We start from the raw sequence: 17,444 nt of genomic DNA, 5'->3' as shown, positions 1-17,444 counted from the left end.
TCATAAGGCCAGAGAAAAATCCAGTCAGCTGAGAGGTGATCTGTCACTTGAAAGGCCCCCCAAATCTCTCATACAATTGTCAAGGAGTTGGACAGGGTGGGGCAATTCACCTCCTTAAAATGTAACATTAATTCTTCAGAGATGAAAAAATACTTTAGTCCATTGTTTAAACTTAAGAAGGAACAAGATAGAGATCCTTCTCTCTAGGTCCACAACTTGATTCCATTTTCCAACGGGCAAATGGAAAGAACATTTTGGGAAGGTGAACCAGAGCAGGGCCTTGGAGGGTGTGGTTGGAGCAGAGGAACACAGGTGTAGAAGGACGTATTTCACTGGAAGTGGCAACACAGGAAGACAGGGTGATGATGTAGGTGTACAGCATAATTACCTTGCCTTTATCAACCAAGGCATTGAGTACAAATGTTGGGACATCATGTTACAGTTTTACAAAATTTTGATTAGACCTCACTTGGAGTACTGTGTGCAGTCCTGGTATCTTGTTATGGGAAAGTTGTGATTAAGCCAGAGATGCTGCAGAAAGGATTCACAAGGATGTTGCCTGGACTGGTGGACTTGAGTAAAAAGGAAGACTGTAAATGCTCATCCTGTTTTCCTGGAGCAAATGAGGATAAAGGATGGGTTTAAAAGAGTTTTACACAATAACTAGGAGCACAAGTAAGGCCAATATTCATTTTTTCCCTCCAGGGTAGAAACTTCTAAAACAAGAGGGCATGGGTTTAAAGTGAGAGAGGAAAGCTTTAAAGGGAATCTGGTAGGATATGAAATGTGCTGCCAGAGGATGTGATGAGGTGGAAAGAATTACTTTGTTTTAAAAAAAAACATCAAAAAAGAAACCATTGAACAGATATACCTCAGACGCAGGCTTGATCATTTATGTCGGAATGAAGAGACTGGACCAAAGGACCTGTTTCCATGTTGTTTAACTCTATTAGTTCTATGTCTCTAAGTGGAGTGATTTAAACTATTTCAACATTCACATCATGTGCAGAAGTGTGGGACTGTTTCTTCTGTTCTCTCTGATGCTTTCTATCTCTGTATCCTTCACTGTCTGTCTCTCTCTTCCAATATCTCACTCTCCAGCTCTTTCCAGAAGCACAGAACGTGGTGTTAGAACCAGATCAGTCACTAACACTGAAGAAGAAAGTGGAGGCTCTGGATGGAAATTTATCACAACCTCAGTTTGAACAATAAAGTACAAGAGCAATTGCCATCAATCCTTGATACCTGAATACTAAATATAATTACACTGCACTGCATTAAAAAAGTGAGGCAAAAAAACACTAGATTCTCCTCTTCAACTGGCAAGTTCCTCAAGGAATTTTGCACTCACCACCACCACAATGAATGGTGAAGCAGGAGACAGAAAACCGATAGTGCCTAAGATGTTCCTATTAATACCCCTGACCATTTAAACAAAAATAGGTTAATGAGTTGCCTTAATGTGTTTTCTACAATTAGTATGGTGTTCTTTAAATAAGATAATCTTAACACTTTATAATCTGCTCGCACGGTGAGGTGCATGGCTTTAAAGTAAAGAGGAAGGATACACTAGGACACTGCAAAAGCACTCCACTGATGTTTTCATTCCAAATATTAATCTGGAAATGCATGTGCCCTTTGGCATCTACTTAAAATCCAACTAAAAAATATCATCCCACTACACAGACAGATGAAAATATGCTAAAACAGAATTCTGGTTACTTTTCCATTTGGTTGCACATTTCATGCAGCTTTTGTTCAAGTACAGAGGAAATGAGACCTCTTTACATAAAAGAATTAGTTCCTTGTTTAATAACATTGTTTAACATTGTGAAGTCCTTTGTTTAATAGCTGCCATAAGTATTTAATGTCAGCAGATATCACTATTCATTCAAAGTCTGTTTATGCAGTCTTCTCTCAACAAATTGGATCTATGTTGAAGCAGGACAAAGCAAAGAACTGTTTTCTCAGGCCAGTTAATCCCACTATGCCCTACTAACTGACTATTAAGGACTGATGTCAAATCGCATGAAGTTGTCCCAATATTTGCAAGCATCAGAATGACATAGTTGTTCAGCCAAACCCCCTGACTCGTTTATTATTGTGCAAAAGATAGAAACCTGGCCCACTGGAAATTGGAAAGAGGTGGGGAGGTGAGGGAAGTGAAATACATCTGTGTGTCGGGGGGAAAAACAATGAGGTAGGAGAGTCGGAGACAATCCTTCTCTGCTTATGGATAAGCTGTATATTCCCAGAAACACCAGGCTGGCGAGATCCACTGAAAAGGCTTCCAAAACCTTCTCCTCATCTTGTGCCTTGCAACCTTTTTTACAGACAGACAGGAGAAAAAAAATACCATAGCACAATCCTATTAAGCTCTAATTCACATTCAAGTTTATTAACATCTGACTACGCACAATGTTCCTTTGGACAGCATGGCACCCATAAAATGTATAACACACACAGGACATTAACCAAAATATTACCATAAAAAAAGTTAATAAAATATAATTCAAAACGCATGCAGCACAGGTAAACAGTAAGCAGCCTGCTGTCCCAGTGACAAGACCTCGGTGGTGGCAGGGTATTCATTAGTCTCACAGCCTGAGAGAAGAAGCGGTTACGCATTCTGACAGTCCTCGTCCTAATGCTTCTGTACCTCCCTCCTGATGGTAGTGGGTCAAAGAGACTGTGGGGTGGGAAGTGGGCATCCTCAACAATGCTTGGGGCCCTTTTGTCTGTAACGCTCCCAGTAAATATCAAAAAGAGAGGAGAGGGAGACCCCGGTGATCCTCTTGGTGGGTTTTAACTAATCTCTGTAGGATCTGTTTCCAGATGAGCTCAATGCCTTCCATGTTCACTTTGACCAACAGAACAGGGAGGAACCATCACACACCCCCACGTCCCCTGATGATCCCATGGTGTCAGTAAATGAAGATAACGTGTGGGCTGCCTTCAAGAGGGTGAATCCAAGGAAGGCAACTTGTCCAGATGGAGTACCTGGCCGAGTACTGAAGACCTGTGCTGATGAACTAGCTGGTGTGCTCACGGATATCTTCAACCTCTCGCTTCGGCAGTGTGTGGTACATAGCTGCTTTAAGTGGCCTTCAATCATACCGGTGCCCAGGAAGAGTACGGTAACCTGTCTCAATGACTATCGTCCAGTGGCACTTACATCCACTGTGGTGAAGTGTTTTGAGAGGTTGGTGATGAAAAGCATCAACTCCTGCCTGCGAAATGACTTAGATCTGCTCTGTTTTGCCTACAGAAGCAGAACCAGATTTATTATCATAATGATATGATAATATTATTTCTTTTATCTTTTCATGCTGCTGTGCTTTCTTGACTATTGAAGTGTTGTGGGTCCAGGTTACATCGCCCGTCATGTGCACACCAAGGAGCATTGTCTCCACAGCAAAGCCATTGATATGCAATGAGGGAGGTCAACCCACACCTTCCTGAAATCCACAATCATCTCTTTTGTCTCGTCTATGTCGAGACTCAGGTTGTTCTCGCACCACTTGACAAGCCTGTCTACTTCCTCTCTGTCTGCTGATGAGACCAGCCTCTGTTGTATCATCAGTAAACTTGATGATGCAATTTGAGCTGAATCTGGCAGCCCAGTCGTGAGTCAGCAGAGTGAACAACAGTGGTCCATGCACACAGACCCCGGGTACATCAGTGTTCAGCGTAATGGAGTTTGAGATGTTGCTGCCAACTTGGATTGACTGGGGTCATTCATTAAGTCTAAGATCCAGTTACTGAGAGGGGTATTGTGCTCCAACAAGGACAGTTTACCCACCAGCTTCTGAGGAATGATTGTGTTAAATGTTGACTTAAAGTTGATGAGTAAGATCTTGGTGTATGGGGCATTGTTTTCCAGGATGGAGTAGAGGGCTGAGGCTATGACATCATCAGTGGACTGGTTTGTGGGGTAGGCGAACTGGAAAGTGGCTTTTCATATGACCCATTACCAGCTGCTCAAAGCACCTCTTGATTACTGAAGTCAGTGCCACTGAGGAGAAACAATTTAACCATATAACAATTACAGCACGGAAACAGGCCATCTCGACCCTTCTAGTCCCTTCTAGGCCTGTAAACATCACACTCTTGGGCACCAGTATGATGGTGGCTCCCTTGAAGCCTGCAGGGAGAGGGGGCAGTTTCAAAGAGATGTTAAAGATGTCTGTTATACCTCTGTTAGTTATTTTGCACAGTCCCTCAATGCCCGACCACGTATGTTGTCCAGCCCCACAGCTTTGCTTGTGTTTACTCTGACTGAGGCCCTCCTCACTTTGGCTGTGGCCAGCACCTTCACGTCACGTTGAAAAATGCATCAAGTCATGCACGGAAGGCATTCAGCCCATCAGAAGGGAGGCTATTAGTTGCACTCCTGGATGCCAACTATTCCAATCATAATTCCAACATGCTACCTCCAATCTGACCAGGATGACACAGGATGATGTGGGTGAGGACACAAGGGAATCGATCGGGGAAAGGAGAAGAACATGAGGGTGATCTGAACGAAGCAGGGAGAAAGGGCCAGATTGAAGGAAGAGAAAAGTGGGGGATCTTCAGCTTAAAATGGGGTTGGTGAAAGTAAAAAAAAAATAAATCTATTGTTGGAGCTGAGGATGACAGAGTCTGATTTATTATCACTCACACATGTCGTGAAGTTTTTTGGGTTGTGGCAGCAGTACAGTGCAAGACAAAAAATTACTGTAAGTTAGTAAATAAATAAATAGTGCAAAAGAGTAATAGTGAGTTAATCATCATTTGTGGTTTCAGAATATGAGCTTGAGATAGAAAGTGGGAGCAATGTGCTAGCGTGACCTTGAAAGAGTGCTGTAGTATATTGGAAAAGAACATAAATTGCCAAGGTCAGCTAGATACAGAGCACCATTTCCTCTGGTTTGACATCAGTCCTGAATAGTTAGTCGGACTTTATGGGATTAACTGGACTGAAAAACAGTCTTGTGCCTTGTCCTGCTTCAGCATAGATCAGATTTATTGACATCAGACTGCATAAACATGCTTTGAATGAACTTTTCCTGTCCTTCAAACCTCTCACAAGTATGCCAATGTAAGAGGTTTAAAGGACATGAAAAATTTCCACTCATATAAACAAATGGGGAAATTAAGTTAATATTGCCTATAGACTGCACAATATACAATATATTTAGTCATAGAAAAGTACAGCACAGAAACAGGCCCTTCAGCCCATCTAGTCCATGCTGAAACCATTTAAACTGCCGAATCCCTTGACTTGCACCAGCACCATAGCCCCCATACCCCTACCAGCCATGTACCTATCCAAACTTCACATAAATGTTGAAGCTTGTGGGTACGACTTATGTTGACAGCTTGTTCCACACTCTCTCGACCCTCTGAATGAAGAAGTTTTCCCTCATGTTCTCCTTAAACTTTTCACATTTCACCCGTAATCCATGACCACTGGTTGTAGTCCCATCCAACCTCAGTGGAAAAAGCCTGCTTCCATTTAACCTATCTCTACCCCTCATAAATTTGTATACCTCTATCAAATCTCCTCTCAGTCTTCTACATTCTAAAAATACAGTCCTAACCTAATCAATCTTTCCTTGTAACTGAAAACCTCCAGACCCAGCAACATCCTTTTAAATTTTCTCTGTATTCTTCAATCTTATTTAGATCTTTTCTGTAGATAGGTAACCAAAACTGCATACAATACTCCAAATTAGGCCTCACCAACATCTGCTACAACTTCATCATAACCTCCCATCTCCTGTACTCAATACATTGATTTATGAAGGTGATTGTAGCAAAAGCTTTCTTTACGACCCTAACTACCCGTGATGCCATTTTCAATGAATTATGGATCTGCATTCCCAGATCCCTTTGTTTTACCACACTCCTCAGAGCCCTACTGTTCACTGTGTGAGACCTACCCTGGTTGGTCTTACTGAAGTGCAACACCTCGCACTTGTCTGCATTAATTTCTTTCTGCCATTTTTCAGTCCATTTTCCAGCTGATCCAGATCCCTCTGCAAGCCATGGTAGCCTCTTCACTGTCCACTACACCTCTGATCTTGGTGCCATCCTCAAATTTGCTGATCCAGTTAACTACATTATCATCCAGATCGTTGATATAGATGACAAACAACAATGGACCAGTCTTTGCAGCACTCCACCAGTCACAGGCCTCTAGTCAAAGGCAACCACCTACTACCACTCTCTAGCTTCTCCCACAAAGCCAATGTCTAATCCAATTTACTACTTATCTTAAATGCCGAGCAAGTGAACCTCCAGCCTCCCATTCAGGACTTTGTCAAATGCCCTGCTAAAGTCCATGTAGACGACATCCATTACCTTGTCTTCATCCACCTTCCTGGTAACTTCCTCGAAAAACTTTGAAAGATTGGTTAGACATGACCTATCAGGCGCAAAGCCATATTAGCTATCCTTAATCAGTCCATGTCTATCCCTTAGAATGCCTTCCAATCACCTTCCCACAACTGATGTCAGGTTTACCTATAATTTCCTGGGTTATGTTTACAGCCTTTCTTGAACAGTGGAACGACATTAGCTATCCTCCAATCTTCCTGTCGCTAAGGATGATTTAAATATCTCTGCTCGGGCCCCGGCAAATTTCTGCACTTACCTCCCTTAGGGTCGGGCCCTGGGGATTTATCTACCCTGATTTACCTCAAGGTAGTAATTTGAATATTTTCAGCCGAGACTCTGATCTCCCCAAATTAGGCAATAGAAGAATCTATATCTTCTGTTGTACAAAGTCCTGGGGTTGTAAGGGTTCAACTCTGAGAGGAAAACTTCAATTTCTTGCCATTTATGATGCATGTGCAAAATTCACTGAAAACATGGAAGTGATACAAAAATAGAAAGATTTAAGGAAGTTTCTTTCTGTGCATGCACTAGATGAGTGCAGCCTATAAACTTTCCAGAGCAACAGAGATCCTCTAGTCAGAGAGTCTTAGGGCATGGAAGCAGGGCCTTCAGTCCAACTTGTTCGTGCCAACTGTGTTGCCCGATGAGTTAGTCCCATCTGCCCATGGCTCTCTAACCCTCCCCTGTTCCTGTACTTCTCTAGGTGCCTTTTAAATGTTGCTAAATGTGCTCAGCCCAACCACCATTTCTGTCAGCTCATTCCAAATACACAACACACTTTGCATGAAGCTTCTGCCCCAAATGTCCCTTCAAAGTCTCCTGCCTCCGATCTTAAACCAATGCCCTGTTGATTTTAGCACATCCATCCTAGGAAAGACTGTGCTTTCACCCTGTCTTTGATCATGTACTGTATACCTCTATCAAGTCACCCCTCAATCTTCTACATTCCAGGAAATAAATTTGTAGTCTACAAAAACTGTCTTTGTAACATGGGTCTCCAAGAAAGAACTTCATGATAACCTTTACACTGTTCCCAGTTTAAACATATCCTTCCTGTAACAAGGTAACTAAAACCCTACTCTATGTTCCAAATGTGGCCTCACCAACATCTTACATAACTTTCCAATGATACTCAGTGCCCTGACTGATGAAGGTCAATGCACTGAACATCTTCTTCACCTTGCTATTAATCTTATTTTCCTAGGTTCCTCTGTTCCACAACAGGGCCCTACCATTCACTGAACAAGTCCTACTCTGCTATGATCTCCCAAAGTGCAATACTTTGTATTTATAAGGATTGAAGTCCATTTGCTGATCCTCAGTCCACATGTCAAGCTAATCAAAATCCTACCATTATTTTCATAACCGTCTACCATCTACAGCACCATTTATTTTAGTATCAGCTGCAAATTTAACACACCTTGTATTTTCACATTCGAATCTTTTACGTAATTACAACATTCGTTCCAGCTCTGACCCCTGTGCACTCTACTGGATGCAGACCTCCTGACAGAGGAGCAACCTTCAATCATCCCCCCTCTACTTCAATCCACTGAGTCACTAATGAGCCTAATCCACTAACTTTCCCAGGATCCCATGCAATCTTAATTTAGCCTGCCATCAAAGTCCTGGTTCAGTCCCATATAGACACAGCCCTACCTTCATCTATCCTCTCGGTTACCTCCTCGAGGAATTTGTCAGACACAACTTCCCATGCACAGAACTGTACCTACTATCCAAAATTAGTCAATGTCTCCCCAAGTGTTGGTAGATCCTCTCTCATCATTCTCTCCAGCAGTTTACCCAGTGGCCTGTTGCCTCGTGGTTTGAATTTGTACATTTTAAACTATAGTACTAAATTAGCCAATCTCCAGAGTTCCAGAACCTCACCGACAGCCAGACATAAAGCAAAGGACTGTGCGATGGACTCCACAATGTCTCCTCTAGCTTCCCACGTGGTCTGAGAATGCACTAAGTCAGCCCTGGGAACTTATCCACGTTAATGCTCTTTAACGCCTTCAATACTTCCTCACTGCTAATTACAACTTGTGAGGGATCTAATAAAAAATGTTGTTTAATCTCGATGAGTAGTGAGTTAAATTTGCTGTAGGACCATCATTTCCTATTGGTCAAATTGGGAGAAAGGGCAAAGAAGTGGCAGATGGATATAGTGTAGGGAAGTTTACGGTCAAGCATTTAAGGAATGAAGACGTAGACTATTTTCTAAATGGGAAAAAATTCTAAAGTTCAGAGGGGCAGAAGGACTTTGGAATCCTTGTGCAGGATTCGCTAAAGGTTAACTTGCTGACTTTGTCAGTTGTAAGGAAGTCAAATGCAATGTTAGCATATATTTCAAGAGGATGAGAAATGTGAAGTTCATCTGAGAGTGAAACATCACAGCCATTCATGACGTTAGGCTTCTCAATTTCATAATGTCATAACATATGATGTGCTGGCATTGGCGAGTGATCAGAGAAGGTTCACAAGAATTATTCAGGGAATTTAAGGGTTAACATATGAGCAGTGTTTGATGGCTCTGGGCCTATACTCACTGGAGTTCTGCAGATCTCATTGAAACTTATCGAATATTGAAAGGTCTAGATAAAGCTGAATGGAATTTATTGAATTTATTTAAATCTCACATCTAACCCACAATGTGACGGAGCACAAATTTTTGCGTTGTGATTCTGTTGCAATGTACAGACATGTGAATTTATAAGTCTAATAGTTTGTAGAAAAAGCTGTCCCATAGCCTGTTGGTCCTGGCTTTAATGCTGTGGTACCGTTTGCCAGACAGAAGCAGCTGGAACAGTTTATGATTGGGGTGACTGGTGTCCCCGATGACCTTCCAGGCCTTCTTTCTGCACCTGCTGCTATAATTGTCCTCATTGGAAGGAAGTTCTCATCCACAGATGCACTGGGCTGTCTGTACCACTCTCTGCAGTGTCCAACGATAAAGGTTGGTGCAGTTCCCATACCAGGCGGTGACAGAGCCAGACAGAATGCTTTCAATGGTGCCCCTGTAGAAGGTCTTGAGATTTGGGAGCTCATACCAAACTTCTTCAGTCACCTGAAGTGGAAGAGACGCTACTGTGTTTTTATTTTTGCCACACAGCTGGTGTGTACAGTCCAGGTGAGATCATCGGTGATGTGTATACCGAGGAACTTGAAACTACTCACCCTCTCAACTGCAGATCCATTGATGTTGATCGGGGACAGCCTGTCTCCGTTCCTCCTGTAATCCACAATCAGCTTTTTTGTTTTTTGGACATTGAGAAAGTGGTTGTTATCTTGGCACTGCTGCGTCAGAGTGTTAGCCTACAGAGGAGTGGTTGTCTCGTCACTGCTAGAAATAGCTGTGTGTGGCAGCAGAGTTATGGGTGTAAAGGGAGTAGAGGAGAGGACTCAGGACACAACCCTGGGGGCATCTGTGTTGAGGGTCTGAGGGGCTGAGGTGAGGGAGCCCCGACACTTGTCAGCTATCTGATAGGAAGTCCAGGATCCAGCTGCACAAGGTGGGATGCAGGCCAAGGTCTCTGAACTTCTTGTCAAGTCTAGAGGAAATTATCGTGTTGAATGCTGAACTGTAGTCCAGAAACAGCATTCTAACATATGCATCCCTCTTCTCCAGGTGAGTGAGGACGGTGTGGCTATGGTGTCATTGGTAGACTGGTTTCATCGGTCGGTAAATTGTAAGGGGTCCAGTGTGGGTGGTAACATGCAGCAGGTATAATCTTTAACCAGCCTCTCAAAGCATTTACTTATAATTGAGGTGAGTGCAACAGGGCATCAATCATTCAGGCATGCTACCTTGGTTTTCTTAGGTACAGGGACAATGATGGATGATTTGAAACAGGAGGGCACTACACACTGGGAGAGAGAGAGTTTAAAAATGTCCGTAAACACACCAGCCAGCTGTTCCGCACACACTTTGAGGACGCACCCTGGGATGCCGTTCGGCCCTGCTGCCTTGTGGCTGTTGACACATTGGAATGTTCTACGTACTGCAGCCTCGGAGATGACCAAGGAGCAGGTTTTGTTGGCGGCTCTCCTCAGGGGGAGGAGAATAGATGTGGAGAGGATGTTACCTATAGTGGCTGAGTCTAGGACCAGAGGGCATACCCTCAGAATAGAAAGACATCCATTTTGAACAGAGATGAGGAGAAATTTCCTTAGCCAGAGGATGGTGGATCTATGGAACTCAGTTTTATAGATGGCTGTGGAAGCCAAGTCAGTGAGTATATTTAAAGCAGAGGTTGATAGGCTGTTGATTAGTTCATGTGTCAAAGGTTATGGAGAGAAGATAGAAGAATGGGGTTGGGAGGGATAATAAATCAGCCATGATGGAATGGCCTTATTCTGCTCCTGTTTCTTATCATCTTATTACAATGTTGGACAAATCGCAAAAGGTTAATTACAGTTTGCTGGGAGCCAAACTGGCCAGTTGCTGCAACGAGAAACCAAAAACTCCACCAAGTAAATATACAGACACAATGTGTAGAGACCAAAAGCCGTGGATGAACACAGAGAGTTGTAGTCTGGCGAGGGCTAGATCTGTGGCATTCAAGGCCTGTGATCCAGAACTATACAAGAAGTCCAGGTACAACCTACAGAATCATACTTTTAGAGTGAGAAAAGAATGCTGTTGAAGTTAGAGGTGGAATCGGATGCCCATCAGCTCTGGCAGGTTTGCAGGCTATTATTCCCTCCAAAGTGAAACCTAACGTTAGGAATGTCAGTGATGCTTCAGTCCCAGATGAGCTCAACACTTTTCATGCACGCTTCCAAAGGGAGAATAAAACTACACCTGTGCAAATCCCCGCAGCATCCAGTGACCCAGAGGCTGATGTCAGAACACTTTTCAACAGGGTGAAATCTCTCAAGGCGTCAGGCACTGAAAATCTGTGCCAACAAACTGGCTGGAGTGCTCAACGACATCTTTAATCTCTCACTGCTTCGAAAGGGCAACTAGTATACCAGTGCACAAGAAGAGCAGGGTAGGCTGCCTCAATAACTATCACCCAGTTGCACTCACATTGACTGTGAAGAAGAGCGTTGGTCTTGGTTAGAATCAACTCCTACCTAAGCAAGGATCTGGACCCGCTACAATTTGCCTTTTGCCTCAATAGGTCAACAGCAAATACAATCTAACTGGCTCTCCATTTGGTTCAGATCATCTGGACATTAGTAATACATACATCAAGCTGCTGTTTATTGATTACAGCTCAGTGCTCAACACCATCATACCTCAGTACTAATCATCAAGCTCTAAAACCTGTGCTTCTGTACTCCTTTCTGCAACTCGACTCTTGACTTCCTCATTGGGAGAGCACAGTCAGTGTGGATTGGAAATAAGATCTCCTCCTCCCTAACAGTCAACACTGGCAAGACCCACTGCTCTACTCTCTCAACACCCACCACTGTGTGGCTAGGCACAACTCAAATGGCAAATCTAAATTTGCCAATGACACAACTATTGTTAGCAGAATTTCAGAGGGTGATGTGGAGGCCTACAGGAGTGAGATAGAATGGCTGATTGAGTGGTGTTTCAACAACAGCCTGGCAGTCAACATCAGTAAGACCAAGAAAATGGCTATGGACGTCAGGAAGGGGAAGTCGAGGAACACACATCAATCCTGATCAAGGAATCAGTAGTGGAAAGGGTGAGCATTTTTAAGTTCCTGGGAGTCAACATCTCTGAAAATTTATCCTGGGCCCGACATATTGATGCAATGACTAAGAAGGCACAGCAGGGGCTGTATTTCTTTAGGAGGATGATGAGACTTGGCATATCACCAAAGACTCTCGCAAATTTCTACAGATGTACCCTGGAGAGCGTTCTAACTGGTTGCATCACCATCTGCTATGGAGAGGCCACTGCACGGGATCAGAAAAAGCTGCAGGAAATTGTGAACTCGGCCTGCTTGAGCATGGGCACCAGCCTCCCCAGCATCGTGAACACCTTCAAAATGCAATGGCTCAAAAAGGTGGCATCCACCACACAGAATATGCCTTCTTCTCAATGCCATCATCAGGGTGCTGGTACAGGAGCTTGATGACACACACTCAATGCTCTAGGAAAAGCTTCTTCTCCCTTGCCTTCAAATCTTTGAATAGGTGATGAACCCATGTACACTGCCTCAGTACTTTTTTCTTCCTCTTGCTCTCTTTTTGCACTACGTAATTAATTCATTATTTTAAATATTTTTAATATTGTAATTTAAAGAATTTTCAATTATTATGTATTGCAATGTACTCCAGCCACAGAACAACAAATATGATGTTTCCAATGATATTAAACCTGATTCTGATCCTGGGATTACTCATCTCATCGTACTTTAATAATGTAGCATGCTGATCAAACTTTGATAACTTCCTTGAACCCTGTGGTCCCGTTTTCCAAAATCCAATGTCAGTTGACATCAAGTAACACCGGGACATACACAGACTTTAAACTTTAAGATTCCGGATTATTATTTCAGAATTGTGAATGGTGGAGCTTTCATCACAGAGTCATAAACTCCTGCATTGAGAGATTAAACTGAACCCAAGGCCAACTCTAATTTAACCAACTGTTTGAGATGTGGCCGATAACCTGAGCCTCAAATCAAAGTACACTGCACCATCCTATACACTTTATGGCTTTATGCTTTTGAGACAGTTGTGGTAAATGATAAATTATGCTTCTATGCTCCAATTCTATTTTAAGTGAGTTTTACGACAGTTACAATGTCCAATTTAAATTTGAGATTAGCCATTTTGAGAACTGGTCTTACTTTAATCAATTATTTGCAATGCTTAATGGGGAAAAAATGACAAGCAAGAATGTAGAATCTTCTCAGGTATAAAATCCAACCAGAGCGTGACACAAATAAGACCAATCTGAATCCAATCTACCCACCAGGCTCTGCTGTGAAATCATACGTTAAAAACGGGAACTGCTTGCTGTGTCATCTGCACAGTCTCTTAGGAGTTGCAGGAAGACAGCTTTGTCATGCCCCACAGTATCGAGCACTAGTTTATAACGATTCTGTCTGAACTCAAAGACTTTTTATGTCGATATCAGACTCAACCCATGTATTTGGGTAGAATCAGACTTGAGTTGGGTGGTCATGTTCTACAGTAGAGGACAAAAGCTCCTTATGAACACTGTGCTTTCTTTTTTAATTGATCTGCTGAAAATATTTTATTCAAGGTAAAATTTGACTACTTCAGAACTAAATAGTTTTAATAATTTACAGTGATGATATAAAGCAAACTTTTATTCAAGTAACTGAATGGCATTTATTAACCAGGCCATCTTAATTCTAATTTCAGACATTTGCCTGCACCACTATTGCCTTAACATTTCAATTTTGTATACCGCACTGCTGGATTTCAATTCAGGTTTGAAAGGGTAAACCTTTAGCACAGTGGGATAGATCTTTGTTGCTGGAAATGGAATGATCTTCAAATGGACTGTACTTATGTTTGGCCCGTACCCATGTCCCGGAATCTATCTAATTATCCAGGGTCAGGGAATGTAAATAGCTACAGTAATTCAACTATTAAGGCAATTTCTGGTCGTATTAGATGGGAAGAGTAATTACTGAGCTGCTCCAAATTGGGCCTGAAACTTTTCTTTGGTAATTTGAATTTTCAACTTGATTGAAATAAAAGAATAAACCTTTCTCTAGCATGTACACAAGCCTTTGATTGTCAATGAAATTTTTTGCAATGTAATTCAGGGACACTTACATGGAACAAAAGACTTCACAAACAGTAATAAGTGACTAAATAAGTAATTTTCATTACATTCCCTAAGAAATAAACATTGATCAGAATAGTCCCCTGTTCCCCTTTGTATAATGTCATATAATATCATAATACGATTTGGGCTTATTTCTAGATTATGCACTCAAATTGCAGCAGCACCATAACTTGACACTTGAGCTCACAAGTATATCAGCAAAATGAGCCAAAACTGCTACTTTAGTTAATGTTGCCGAGTTCTCTGCCTTTGACTGCCATCATCAAAATGGAGCTTTAAAACTTAACTTACTCACCCTGAGGCCAAGGTACCGTGGCCATTTTTGACTGTCTTGTGCAAATGGTGAACTTTGCACCTCCCAATGCTATTCCAACTCACTGTTCATTACACTGCATAGCCACTTTATTAGGTACCTATATACATAATGTTTGAACAGTTTTGGTTGGGGCCAGCAGTAATCGATAATCATTAAGCACAATAAAGTGCGTACACTCAGTGGCCTCTTTATATGGACCTAACAAAGTGGCCATTCAGTGTATTCTGCTGCTGTTAGCCCATCCACTTCAAGGTTCGCCATGTTGTGTGTTCAGGGATGCTCTACTACACACCAGTTGCAACACATGGTTATTTGGGTTATTGTTGCCCTCCTGTCAGCTTGAACCAGAATCCCCATTGTCCTCTGACCTCCCTTATTAGAAAGGCATTTGCACCCAAGAATTGCCCTCTATAGATGTTTTTTTTCTCACCATTGTCTGTAAAAGTAGACACTGTTGTACGTGAAGTTCCCAGGATGTTAGCAGTTTCTGAGATACTCAATCACCCTGTCTGTTCAAAGTCACCTAGATCACATTTCTTCCCCAACTCTGATGCTTGGCTTGAATAACAAATGAACCTCTTGATCATCTCTACAGGTTTTAATAAGTGAGTTGCTGCCACCTGATTGGCTCATTAGATATTTGCATTAATGAGATTTGCATTACAGGTGTACCCAATAAAGTATAATTGGAATGGGATGAGCAGATGGGAGAAACACTGCCCACTAAATTTGTACTTGATTAGGGGTCATCAATTAATTTTAGTCCTTGAGCAACCAGTGAATAGAAGGGAGATAATAAAAGATTGCGTGTTTTCCAAGAATATGAAATGAGGTAATAGTTTGTTAATATGTTCACTGTCTATGTTTCACTGTGTGAAGCACATCATTTAGACATGTTTATATTATGTTAAAAGGCCTTCAATCTTTCAATCCCAAACATACAGCCAGTGGTAATGAGCCCCCTCAGAGTCCAGTGACAGTAGGACTACAGGCCCTGTCCTTCCCCCAGAGCTTTTACAATGGCCATGTCCAGCTTCAGTGCATTTTGCATCACAGACCCCTGAACCATGGAATATGCAGCATCAAGTTTTGAGGACACTAAGGTGATGAACTTTAACAACGGTTGATGTTTGTCTCAGTTTGTGTCCCTGGCAACAGCTAAAGGGCTCAGGGTCCTGTATTACACAGCTGCTAAAATGGACTTCAAAGGCCTCTATATCCTTCACCAGACCTCAGCAAATATCCTGCCTGGAAGAAAACTGTCCCTTTCACAGTGTGGTCACCTTGAGGGCAGCGTGCAGTGGAATTGACTCTTACTGCGCCTGAAGGATCTGATAGTAAGGGCTCTTCTCCTGACCAGCCAAGTAAATTCTTGGTGCTTGTTTGGCAATCAGCCATGAAAATCTGCTAGGGAACTATCCAATACTTCCCTCCTTCTGCAGGGCCTCCCGGTTCTGCCAATGCAAACCACTAACTGATTGCTATGTGATCATAAGCATTTTTTGTGGGAACTTTTCTATAAGGACAGGCGATGTGGCGTGGTCTACAATACTGAATCCAGGCCTATCCTTCACGACATTGGTTATGGGTAGATTCTCAGCACATAACGATGCTTTATGTTTGCATATCCAGGGCACATGCTCAGCTTAGTGCAGCACACACAAAGGTGGCTTTCAGAGTTCATTTATCCCCACACACCCTGGATATTGTGCCCCTACTAATATTATTCACTCTGGTTCTCAGTGTGAAACAGAAGATGGTTGGGGTGATTGGCAAAAACATAGTCCAGACCAGAAGTGTGCCACAGAGAGCAACTGACTCCTGTAGACCAGGCTCCGTCCTGCAATCATAGCGGGGTGGTCTGCCTTCACGTTCTCACCTTCTGTTTCTCCTTGCTTATTTGCCCCTGCTAGTTGCATACCCAGCTCCTGAGAATCAGATTCCCAGTACCTTCACCATCACCATCATTCATCCAGTCTGTGTAGATCCCAGGTCACATTCCTGCTGGGGCAGCGGGGAAAGGCAGATGAAGTAATGCATTGATCTTAGGGTAAGGAGGACCCAGTGGGGGTTTTTGTCTCTGCTACTTGCCGTAATTCATCCTGTCTAGATTAGGTAAAGCACAGACAGCTGGGCCAAACGTAAGGGGCCACTAAAGTCCTGTGAGAACACAGTTAGCACAAAACAATGCCTCAGAAAGTATCAGTTTCTTTTAGTTTTTGTAACTGGCACTTTTAATAACATTTAGTTCTTCAAGTAGTACTACGTATTCACCAGTTAAACACATTCCTGCTGTATGTATACTGTATATGTGGAAGATTTCATCTCTGTTGAACTATGGTATATTAACCTATATCAAATTTCTTAGGATAGCAAGAATATAATCACCTGGTCTTCTCAATCTTTATCCTTCCACAGCAAGGGTTCCCAACATGGGATCCATGGAACCCTTTGGTTAATGGTAAGGGTGCGTGGCATAAAAATGGTTGGGACCGTCTGCTCTACAGATATCCAGACTAAAACTTGTAAGTGTATGTCTGACAGTGCTTTTAATGATTAACTGGCTTGCCAATCTGTCCAAGTCTTGGCTTGAAAGATAGGGACATAAACAAGATACTGGGGTGTTATTGAAGCATTTGGAATTCTCCTTTAAGTCAAGATATATCAGGAGGGTGGACAAGGAGAAACACTGAAAAGACTTTACAATCTTAAAATTTTTATCACCTGGTATGGAATCCTAAATTGCAATAAAGGGTAGTTAAACATTACCCAAAGTTATGAGAATGTTTTAATTAAACTTATACAGCTGTTCATTTACATTCTGCACCAGCGTCAAGCAGGTAGTAAAATATTAACCAATTAATGAGCCAAATGCTGCCCAACCCGTTCACTATTGGTTCTTTTATGGAACATCAGTTTCCTGACCAGTTTTAAAGACCATCATGAAAACTCAAGATACTCTACGAATCTGGCTTGTAGGTGTGAAGGTTTTAT

At 42.3% G+C, this 17,444-nt stretch overlaps 1 long non-coding RNA gene across 1 annotated transcript in view; it reads right to left on the bottom strand.

The window, feature by feature from the left end:
- The window catches only part of LOC134348006 (uncharacterized), a 19,078-nt gene extending 2,156 nt beyond the window's left edge, over positions 1 to 16,922 (bottom strand). The window contains exon 1 of the long non-coding RNA XR_010018321.1: positions 16,839 to 16,922. This is a non-coding gene — a long non-coding RNA (uncharacterized LOC134348006). The remainder of the gene's footprint in view (positions 1 to 16,838) is intronic.
- Between the last annotated feature and the right edge of the window lie 522 nt (positions 16,923 to 17,444).

Source organism: Mobula hypostoma, chromosome 6 (assembly GCF_963921235.1).
Source record: "Mobula hypostoma chromosome 6, sMobHyp1.1, whole genome shotgun sequence".
Taxonomy (NCBI): domain Eukaryota; kingdom Metazoa; phylum Chordata; class Chondrichthyes; order Myliobatiformes; family Myliobatidae; genus Mobula; species Mobula hypostoma.
The sequence above is the reverse complement of the archived record's forward strand: the minus strand, read 5'-3'. Positions and strand labels throughout refer to the sequence as shown.